Source organism: Cryptomeria japonica, chromosome 5 (assembly GCF_030272615.1).
Source record: "Cryptomeria japonica chromosome 5, Sugi_1.0, whole genome shotgun sequence".
NCBI classification, from domain to species: domain Eukaryota; kingdom Viridiplantae; phylum Streptophyta; class Pinopsida; order Cupressales; family Cupressaceae; genus Cryptomeria; species Cryptomeria japonica.
In genome coordinates this window covers 698,252,071-698,263,630 of record NC_081409.1, presented here as the reverse complement: position 1 = coordinate 698,263,630, position 11,560 = coordinate 698,252,071, and the positions used below count along the sequence as shown (strand labels likewise).

Below are 11,560 nucleotides of genomic sequence, written 5' to 3'. Positions count from 1 at the left end.
AGTGTTGTAAATAGTATAATAGACGTTTGATTGACTCCATAATTTACAAAAAAATCTATATAAAAGATTAAAGTTTTCTTGATGCTTTTTTTTCATATTTGTAACAATTCTTTACATATCCTCTATATAATGATTTAGTTCTCAATTTTGAATCCTTCTCTTTTGGAAGTTGATAATCACTAGAAATTAATATATTGTCATATATAGACTATTTTATAGTATATGAAGTCAAACTCGTGTGTCCCACTAAAAATAAAATCTATAAGTTCCTTTTTCAATATTTAAGAACAATTCCGTTTCTTACAATTTTTACTCTTTGAAACATTATCCAGATTTGAATTTACAAAACTATCTAGTGGGGGAACTCATTTTTTACTAAACTCTTGATTATTAGAATCTTTCAACTTCTATTTTTTCCATTCTTATATTACTTTATCCATTAAATAGAATGATTACTTAATTAATGTATTATATTAGAATTCTTATAGAATAGTCTCCATTGACTACAATTCTTATATTTGCAATGTTGTTTTACATAAATATTCACATAATGATATATAATCATAATGGTGACATTAACATACTTTTATCAATAAACATTTAGTTTGTGTCTATTTTTATGAAATCACTTAATTATGTAACATCAAGTGGAAAACCATTGTGCTAAGCTTGATTCACAAATTGATACATTTCTGAGCTCCCTTCATCCTTACTTGTACGCATTGTACACATTCCATGCATTTGACCTTATCATTTTTCCTATTTTCCCACTTGCACATTTGTCATTAATAACCATTCATTGCGAATCCAATTGATACATTTTTGAGCTCCCTTCATCCTTACTTGTACACATTGTACACATTCGATGCATTTGACCTTATCATTTTTCTTATTTTACCCACTTGCACATTTGCCATTAATAACCATTCATTGCGCCCATGATGGGACCTATTTTCATGTAATTTATCCTTGCCTCAAAACTATCAATTCCATATTCTAAGTCAATCACAGGTGTCTTGGGATTGATTTCAACTAGTGTAAAATTGACCTTGAAATTTAAATGTTCAAATTCCAATTCAAACTTTTCTAACCACTTATGCTGGTCTTTGTGAACTTACTTGCTACACTTACATGCAATCAATGACCATGTTTTAATACTTTAAATAGATTTGATGTACAATTATTTCACAGATTTGATTACAATTATTGTATTCGCTGTCCTTACAGATAATTTCTTAGATAATACTGATATTGATTTTCAAAATAATTGAACTTGGGGGCACAACACTTGAAACAGGGGAGTTAATAATGCAAATCAAACGGAGAACAAAGCATCAATAAATATTGAATTAAAGATGGACTCGAGTATTCTTGTTACAGTTCAATGGTGAGTAGAAGTGTCCTTTGTACAAGCAACGGTAGAATCGTTGGAAAAAAGAATAATTAATAGATGTATCGAAGGCCTCGTCATGGAAAGATTTAAAATTGATTCAACTACAAATCAAATTTTCATAGCAATGTAAACCGTCAAATTCCGGTGCAAACCCTAGTCCTCTGCTTCTCTTTCTTGACTCCCTCTTTTCGTCTGCGCCCAATTCCTTTGCTTCTTCCTTATTACGCTGTCGAATTTCAAAACCCTGCAAACCAGAAATATTGTTCCGTCAGAAAACAGGAAAATTATCAAAGTGAAACAAGAAAATAATAAAACCAATAAATAATAAGGTATTTGCGTTACAGGGAAATGGAAGCGGCAGGAAGCTCCGACGGTCTCAGCTGCAGCTTTTGCGGGCGCCATCATAGGCAATGCTAAAGTCGTCATTCTCTGTTCTTTGTCCCCCTCAATTTACAGACTATCAAAGGGCAAAATAATTATAACGCTAATTGCAGAAGGAGGTTTGAGAAACAATCGTATCGCCTTTGACAAGAAGATTGGCACTTTATATAGCTACAAATTTTTTAATCGCAGTGCATTTCTGTAGAAATTTCAGTGAAGGTGTAGAAAGGCCAGCTTGATGCGATGTTGACCGGGTCAGAGATAATCGACGCGGGGTCAAAACCTAGGTGAAATTGGAAGATGTTTCTTGTTTTCTTCTTAGTTTGGAAAAGCGACTTGAGAAAGGTTAAAGAATCAATTATCAAATTATTATTATTATAATTATACTTTTATATTTCTATTAAACCCTTGACAAAACAAAGAATCTAACCAAAAAAACAAAATCTATTAAAATTGCATTATTGTAATATTATTATATCATTATATTGGTTCTTATCTTTATCTTGTGAAAAAAAAAAAAAATTATATAAGATTTCAATGTCTCATAATTAATAATATTATTTTTAATATTATAAATTTATAATAATGAATTTTATTTTATTTTTATATATTTATTAAGAATATTAACATACTAATTATAGTGATAGATGCATTACCACTAACTATGCAATGAACTCCTACTGCACGCTTATTAGCATCATACTCTGACTGACCTGAAGCTGAAATATTACTCGGAATTCGGAAACGAAATTCCATTTCCAGGAAATAGGTGACAGCTTTTCGAAATTTCTGCCAACTTCCAAAACCCATGCAATGGAAAATGCTATATTATGCCTCATCTAGAACTGCAATGAATAATAAATCAATTTTGAAATCCTGAAGAATTAGCAAACCAAAAGATGCATTTAGATTATTCAAGAACCGAACTGAGTTAGCAGAAGAGTTTAAAGGCTTAAGTTCTACAATTCAGAAAAATTGAAGAGCGACCCAAAGAATTTGCTGTATATTAATTTTGCACGGTCATTAAGGAGAGAAAAATAAACACACAAAGCTTTGCTCTCAAATGACCAATTTAGCTTCTAAACTTAGGTAATCGATGCTGCACTAGCATCTGTTCCAGCTGAAATTTGTATGGCCCAGTCTGCTCCAGCTTCTTACACAAGGCCCCAATGGCTACACCATCTTTCTGCTTATAGGGTTTGTAGCCTGGAGCTGCCTCATCATAGCTGCAAAGATGGATTGAAACAGTACACACTTTTAGGAACCATAAAATCTGCTCTAATCATTTTATGCAACAGCTGGAAAGTTGTATTTTCCATATGTCCACTTCTAAGCACAGATTCTTTACGTGACAAAATTTCTAACAAAGGAAAGGAATCTCTGGAGGATTTCAAATCCACATTTCCGCACTAGCTCTGCAATGAAATCAATGGATACGGTGCAGGGACTGTAGACATCTTCAAAATATCTGCAACAAACCATATAATGTAAGGAAGGAAAGCTTTGCCAACCAAACAATACAAATGAATTTGACAAAATGCTTAGTTGTTAAGCTTTTCTAAACTCACAGACAATAACAGTTGTTTTCTGGAGAATTCAAAAATGATATCTATGTTGCAAAAAGAAAAGGCAGCAACCCACCATGATATTCCCTGAAATATTTGTGAGGGTCTTCACGCCAGAGAGTCTCATCATTATCATTGAAGCACACAAGAGGGAAGATAATTCCAAAACACACAATATCAAGTTGCGGCTTTAAAAAGTTGATATGTATTGGACTTGGAGGCGCTGCAAACAAACATGAGATAAATTAGGTACACATTTGCACTGTCGATAAGCAATCAGTTTTAACACATCTAATTATCAAATTTTCAACCTCTTTGAACATATAATGATATTACTTTAATGACATTAATTCGTGATATAAAAAGGTACAAGACTATCAGTTTCTCAAACTAGATAGGCCACTTTTGAATTAACCATTACTGAAGCAGGGAAAAGATAATCAATTAGTAAGTAAAATAAGCAAAATTGTTCTTTGATTAACCGCTTTCAGGAAATCCAATTAATTTTTAAACAGCATCAATTCCAGTTCACTTGAAGATTACTATATTTTCTAAATGCACATTTTAATCACTTTCAGGTTGATTGCATTGCCCAGAAATCTAGATCTCTAGCATTACAAACTGAGGAAATTGTCACAAAGATATTCAAAACAAGCTCGGAAAAGGCATTTTTAACAAATACAAATATTCAATGACCCTGGAATCAATTAGCAGGTAAACAATTCACTCAAACAATAGCAGATTTCTGTTCAACAATCATAATTCGGAATTTCCCAATAGTCATAGAGATTAAACTTTCAAATGTTGTGGCATTGCCAGTACAATTAGTTTTGATCGATAAATCACCATCTCAGGGATCTTGCTTAGTTTTTAACTTTTACCAGTCACAGAACAATTCCACATCCTCTATCATGTATGTGACTGTCACCATGGTCCATGATAACCCTAGCTATGCCAAAGAGATCCTCTAAACTCTTGATTCTGTTCAAATACCTAGGGAAGAACCACTGAAACACAGAATATTTGAAAATATACAACAGAAAATCAACTTTGTTAAGTGCATCCACTGGGAATCAACAACATATTTTCAGCTATCAGTCAAAAGATGATATTTGTTTCCAGATTTTCTTGGAACAATCATAGCTTTGCAACCCAGATCCCAGACTAAGTTTGCAAAATGGGTAAAATATTCACAACACTGATTCCAAACTCTTTTTTTGTATATCTGTTACTATTTTGAACTGCATGCCTGCTTTCAAATCTGTCCTGGTATAAGAAAGACTTCCATTTTCTTCTATGGTAAATAGCAACACACAGAGAAACCAGGAATGGCAGAAAGACACCAATCACCCAACCTTTCTACTGACATGTTCTAGTTGGCAAAAAAAGTCATGCAATTTAGTCAGCAAATATAACTCTCAAAAATTTGCTCAAACCACCAGAGACCCTTTTGAAGTTGGTAACTGTAGACCAAGTATAACACACATCCAGTTTCCAGAGGTTTTTAATAAGCATATATATGATTTTTCAATGAAAACTCAAATCATGAAATATAACTTCTAGAACTCAATGGTATAAATTAAAAAATATAAAATATGAAGTCATTAACTAGTTGTATGTTTACAGGCAACAAAGATCATATCAAAGTATAACACGTAGCAACTTCGCAGAACATGCATTGCTTATGCAGAAACTTAGCAAAAATTGCCTGCTACTCACATAGTGTTGGATAAGATTTGTTACTCTATCTGGAAGATAACCACCTTGACGAATAACATTCAACTCGTTTAAAATCCACTCTATAATTTTCCATGCAAAATGCTTCTGATTGAGCAAATGGCTTGCTCTCTGACTTAAGAGGCTTTAGATCTCCAAATCGGCAGAGCATAAAAAATCCATTACAATCTAATCACATTCTAGCATGACTATCAAGATAAATCCAAACTTGTATGTGCAGAAAAATTAGTAAGACTCATAAGAGACCAAAAAATATGAACAGTAATTTGTAAAAAATTCAAATTTTACATTTTTTAGACTAATCACTTAAGACGGCATTTTCTGGAAAACTATTTTTACAATAAAGATTGTCAAAGGCTAGACAGTAGATTCTAGTGTTGTTGATTTTCACTTTGTCAGTTCCCCTGATTATAATGATAACGTATCTTAAAAACCATTTGAATAAGGGCAATTTTTTACACAGCCCATGAATGTTAACTAACTTGCTTAAGTTCACCGTGTGTCTAGTTGATTCATTACATGCACTGTCAACTTCTTTACTTTTGCACCATTCCCAAGATTTGCATTGTTCTGGATCAGTTGGTTACCCTTCCATAGGAACTGGTCTTTCCAGCATAGCCAAAACTAGGGCCATCCAAGCATTCAAGAAATTGGACACCTCTAGCTGCATGGCCACATCACTAAAATAAATTCAACATCTAAAATTGCAGCAAGTAAGAAAGTGCACTGTCAATGATAGGTAAGTAATTAAGTGTGCATTCTAAATGCAAAAGCATGCATATGTATACAATTGAACAGAATATTTTAGCGAATTGCTTGATAAGCTCTGCTATCTCCAATGTAGGATTTACAACTTGAAGAAGGCGGTTGAAAATATTAAGTAGAGGGGAACATGCCTCATCAACAATAAGACAGACAGGAGTCCTCTCACCGTCAGACTTAAACCTTGACATACACGCATCAAATGAACTGACTTAAGTCACATGGAGACTGACTGTTTAAATAGCAAGGAAATTCTTAGTCAAAGATTGACCTAAAGAAGAAGTCAGAAACCCAAAAACGAATACTTACTCATACTTCCTTGGAATAATTCTTAGGACACATAAAGCAGCATATACTTGCTGATCTTGCAAACTGTGTTTGACCCACGGAAGAAGGCTAGGCCATTGCTTTGGATAATCTGCATTTATAATAGCTTTAGGGCATTCTGCAAACTGCACTCTGCACACATAGACAGGATATGCAAATCAGTTGTATATACCCCCTCAAAATGACTAAAATAGGATAATTGCATCTACATCTTCTAATGTTGATGAAAAAATGTATGCCAAGAGGAAATTACAAGGAAATCCAAAAACTGCATAAGCAATTTTAATACAGATTAGAAAAATAAATCCTGTAATTTTGACATCACTAAAAGAAAAAAGAAGTAAAACATGCACAAAACAAAGTATATGTTTACAAAATAGGCATGTCCGCAACCATACACAAACCAAATCAAAAAGTCCAAAAACAGAATTAACATTTTTAAGACAATTTAGAAAAAATCCAATGAGTTTGGCATCACTGTGAGCATAAAACTGTAATTCATGCAAAAAATGAAGTAATATGTTTACAAAGTAGGTGTAAGTCAAACCAAGAGAATATCTAATGCAGATCACACTGGAAAAACCAGAACTTGTACAAATAATTTCAGGCCAAATTAGCAAAAAAATCACTTGCTGTCACTCGGAGGAATCGGAAGCAAACCATGCACAAAATGACATAATATGTTTACAAAACAGGCACGTGTGTATTCATTGACGTCATGATTTTGAGTTGTTAAATAAAACATTGCAAATTATGTACCCTGGTGCATAGAAAACTAGAGTCTGCCCAAATGAGATACAGCAGGCACAATCTAAATGTGAAAATACTGAACAATTAAGAAAAAATTTCATTTAGTTCAATAGAAAAGAACATGGATTTGCCCCAATTATAAAGCCAGATTCTACACACAGAAAATTCATAAACATATTTGTCGGAAAAACTGAATCAAAATAAACAAGGGGAACCGATAAATCAGTTATTGCGAGACTAAACCATAGCTAAAATTTATTAATTTATAAAACATGTACCAACTATGAAGCTCAACGGAGAAGGAACACTGGCTATGAATTGAAGCAAATTTTCTCTAACTGTTGCCCTATAGGCTGGTGATATCTTACTATTCTGAAACTTATGAGTGATTTGAAATGAGGTTTAGAAGTTAGATATCTATTTATAAGTTTTTTTTGTGAGCTCTTAGGATTTGAGTGGAGCCCATGAACCATTAGTGTCAGGGTTTGTGGCATACAAATCAAAAACACTTTTTTAATTTAGTTATTCTTTTACTTTTACTGCCATTGGGAATGCCTGAAAGTACGTGGGATGGACAGGAGACTCCTTGGAGTCCCCTGAATGTTCTAGAGTCCCTAAGTCATCCCCAAACCACAGGGCATCCCTGATACGTCCTCTCCTTAAGAGAGACGTCCGGTAAACATCCCCAGGTCTTGAGTGGCAATGGCCGGACAGCAGGAGAAATCCCCTCCAAGTCCCCATCCTGGAAAAATGGGGATTTTGGGGCAAAGAGGGGAAGGGGTGGGGGATACATCGCCTTGGAACAACGACACATACCCTTGAACTACTTAAATCTTTGATAATCAGGCACGGGAAATTATAACACTAGATTAATTAAAATTCAATAGTATTGGGTATTGCTAAATTTTAATTAATAATTTATTTTTTTGTGAAAAGTGATCGCTAATGCTGAATAGCCAGTAGCAATTACTACGGATTCTCTGAAACTGTACAGAAACCAGTATTGAATGTAAATGATATTCAAAGCAATCCGTTAAAATCTAATGTTTCAAATCTAACCTAAATCCATGCCTTAAAACAAATATTTGCATCCTAAAGTCTATTCAAACATGCAAAAAACAGAAAGTGGGTAACAATACCCACATGAATGCTCAAATAAGTTCCAACCGTAAAGAAGTGGGAGCTTATCCATCAAGCAACTGTACAACCCAAGATAATTGTTCTTGAAGGAATTGAAGGCCTCAGACATAAAAGTTTGATCTTTGTTGTTTTTGCAGAACTCCAAACCTGTTACGAGCCTCCATTGTGGAAAAACGTGAACTAAAAGATTTTTAATGTCGATTTGGCCCAGCCAATGGATAAACAAAGCAACTTTACTGATATCCTCCAATTTTAGAGATAGTGATAGAATCACACTGCACGGAAAAAAAAGACATAGGAAAGGGGGTAGAGCAAAGGACTCGCCTGTCACCAGTAGAGGGTGAAAATGATGAGGGAAACCCTGGAAATGTTTTCGCAGTCTCCAAAACTAACGCCGAAATCCCTTCCACCCATTAAATGGTTGCCAATTTCATCCCAAAACAAGAGGAGAAAGAATATCGAGAGCAATCATTCTATACGTGGTTAAAATCTCTTGAGTTGCCTCTGACGTTCGAGACATACTGGCGGAAGGGTTTATGTTGTGTACCCAAATGTAGGATTGCTCGCTATGCGATAACCCCATGACAATTTCATTAATTTGAGCTTTAGAAGCTGGGACGTAGCCTTCAAAGGAAATTAATTAACGGAGGGCTGCTTTCGATAAGACTCTTTCGAAGGGAATTTCTTTATATGTCCATACATAAAAAATCAAAAATATGTCGGTGCTGATGCACGGGATTGGCGGTTCGTTCCGTGGCAGATCATTAATTTTCCCTCCGTTTTCTTAAGAGATAACCAGTAAACTGACGACCGCGGAACGATTTGTCAAGATCGGTGAGCGAAGAACGGATTATTTTTCTGGAGTTTGAAGGTTTAAGACAAAGAAAATTACGTAAATTTTGTTATAGGGTTCGTAAATTTTAGATTTTACGGGGGTGTTTTTTTAACCGTCTATAGTTAATTAGTTAATCTTGAATTAAGAAAAAAAATTAGTTAATTTTTAGGTGTCAAACGTAGACGCCTTTAATCATTAGTTAATTTTTAATTAGAATTAATAAAAATGTTCAAAACATTAGCTTATTAAAAATTAAGAAAAATGTTCAAAACATTAGCTTTCGTCTTGACTTTTCAGTGAAAGCATTTACAGTGCCGTCAAATAATTCCGGCATCAAGGCAAATAATAGAATATAGAATGGACTAAACTTGAAAATTCAATTGAAGTAATGCAAAAATAAAATAGATACATAACGAATAGCATATAGACTGCCAAAAAAAACCACCAGACCACTTACAAACAGCAGATTAAAATCTGCAGACTAGTATCCAACAACCAATTACAAGCTCTAACAGCAGTCCGGAAACATAATCTGCTGTTGAAAACCATACAGTAATAATGAAATACCAGAATTCTCCAAACATATATTGACTCTGCAAACATGGATTTTAAAATTATGAACGTAAGGGACACGAGAAGTACATATATTTCGCTCTTCTATGCCATATTAAAACAGTAGAATGGCAACACTCTCCAAACATAAAATGAGATTCTGCATACAGACGAATGCTAGAGAAAAAAAACATAATTTATTCGGCTATGGCTGCTAGCATACTCCAGAAAGTGCATCACATCAGCCATAGATCATACGTGAAACCAGAAAAGAGACGAGGGTGCAGACAATGGTCATGATAATATCTCTCCAGTTGTCCCTCGAAGGCGAAAAATAACAGAATTCTACCATCAACAATGCAAACATTCCAGCACTAATAGTTGCTGAGATAGTAAAAGCCAACCTCTGGTCATGGCTGTTACTCAACCCTCCTGACCGCTTGAGTGCCATCAGTTTAAACTGAACTTCCAAACACTTCTGAATGAAAGCCATGACGAAAGAGAAATTTGAGATCGAGTAAGGAGACGCTTGTTTCTATTTCAGATCGATCAAGAGATGCTGGTTTAGGCATATATTTGAGAATTTATACATAAACTTATTGTCGTTTTGTCATTTCCTTGAAAGGGATAGATTTGTGGGATAGATTTGTGATTTACAAAGGGGATTCCAAGCACCTTGCAAACCTTTTGTAAATCACAAATTTATTCCTTTCAAGGAAAAAACACAAATCTATCCCTTTCATGACAAATTTGTGATTCCTTGCAAACCCTTTGTAAATCATAAATTTGTCATGAAAGGGATAGATTCCTTGCAAACCCCTTTGTAAATCACAAATCTATCCCTTTCAAGGAAAAAACAAGATGGTTATTCATCCATAATATATTAATTGCAACCATAATATGTAAAATATAAACACCACATAAAAACAAAAACCTTGATCTGGGATGGTTATTCTGATTCAAACGCGTTTCACCGTGTAAGTAGTAAGCAAAGTAGATTTTGCCGCATGCAATGAATAATATGGAAGAAGAGTATAATTTTGGCATGGAAAAGTCAGCAGTCAGCACTACTTATAATAATCATAATAAATAAAATAAAAAGATGCTTAAAATGTGTAGAAATATCATGAGTAGTTCTTTCTACTATATATATATGGGATGTAGGAGAAGCAAAAGCAGTAGTAGTCTATATATTCTCGTGCGTGGAAAGTGTGTGTGCTTTGTTTCAAGAAAGCATCCTTAGGGATCTTTTATGTTCATGCCAATTCTTCCTCTGCATTTGCATCAGTTAATGGTCAAAGTTTCCAACCTTGTCCAATTGGATTGGAGCAACACTTCCTAACCACCGACGTTTCCGCTGGTCGACGGGTGGTGCAGTGTTTTGATTTTCTTGGAAATACGACAACATAGAAAAGAGAAGGTTCATTATTACATAATTGTTGGTTATATAAGAGTAAAAGATAACAACTATGAAATCCAAGAGTTGAAAGCTTGTGATTATGAATATGGTGTCAAATAGATTCTAGCAAAATTTAATTTATTTGAAGTAACATAGATATGTTGTGAATAATAATCGTCCATAAATATAACATAATTAAGTCTACACTTAGAATAGTTAGAAATAAGTTCTTAAACCTTGAGTCAAGTGCGCCTCTAAAACCTGAATCAATATGCAATTAGCATAAGAAGCAGCCTAGTTGGTCAATATGACTAATCTCTAATTATTGGTACTAATGGAGTACAATGCTAAACATTTAATTGCACGTTAAATCATGCTTACGACTATGAAAACCTTTGACCAAAGTTATGTTATGATAAGCAAGTGTCTATTAGCTTACATGGTTTCAGATGTACAATCTAGTCAGAGGTCATACTAGTTAGGAGGTACCTATGATGTGTGACCAACTAGAGTCATGTAGGGTCAAAACACTAGGCTTAGATGGCATTAGACCTATCAACTTGCTTACACCATCGCAAAGGGCAAAGTTGCTTACAATAGGAAGATGTGCAAGAGATCACCAAGTCTATGATTGGATGGTAAATCACCCTGATGATACTTTCCTTTCGGTTAAATACTTTGATACATAGAGAATTCAAATTGATATCCTAATACTGTAA

At 34.2% G+C, this 11,560-nt stretch overlaps 1 long non-coding RNA gene across 1 annotated transcript; it reads right to left on the bottom strand.

Moving 5' to 3' along the window:
* Window positions 1–1,322: 1,322 nt before the first annotated feature.
* On the bottom strand, window positions 1,323–8,340 carry LOC131070652 (uncharacterized). The gene is made up of 5 exons (XR_009112367.2): window positions 8,059–8,340; window positions 6,148–6,297; window positions 3,416–3,562; window positions 1,736–3,242; window positions 1,323–1,637 (listed from the first exon to the last, which is right to left on the bottom strand). It is a non-coding gene; the product is annotated as an uncharacterized LOC131070652 (long non-coding RNA).
* Between the last annotated feature and the right edge of the window lie 3,220 nt (window positions 8,341–11,560).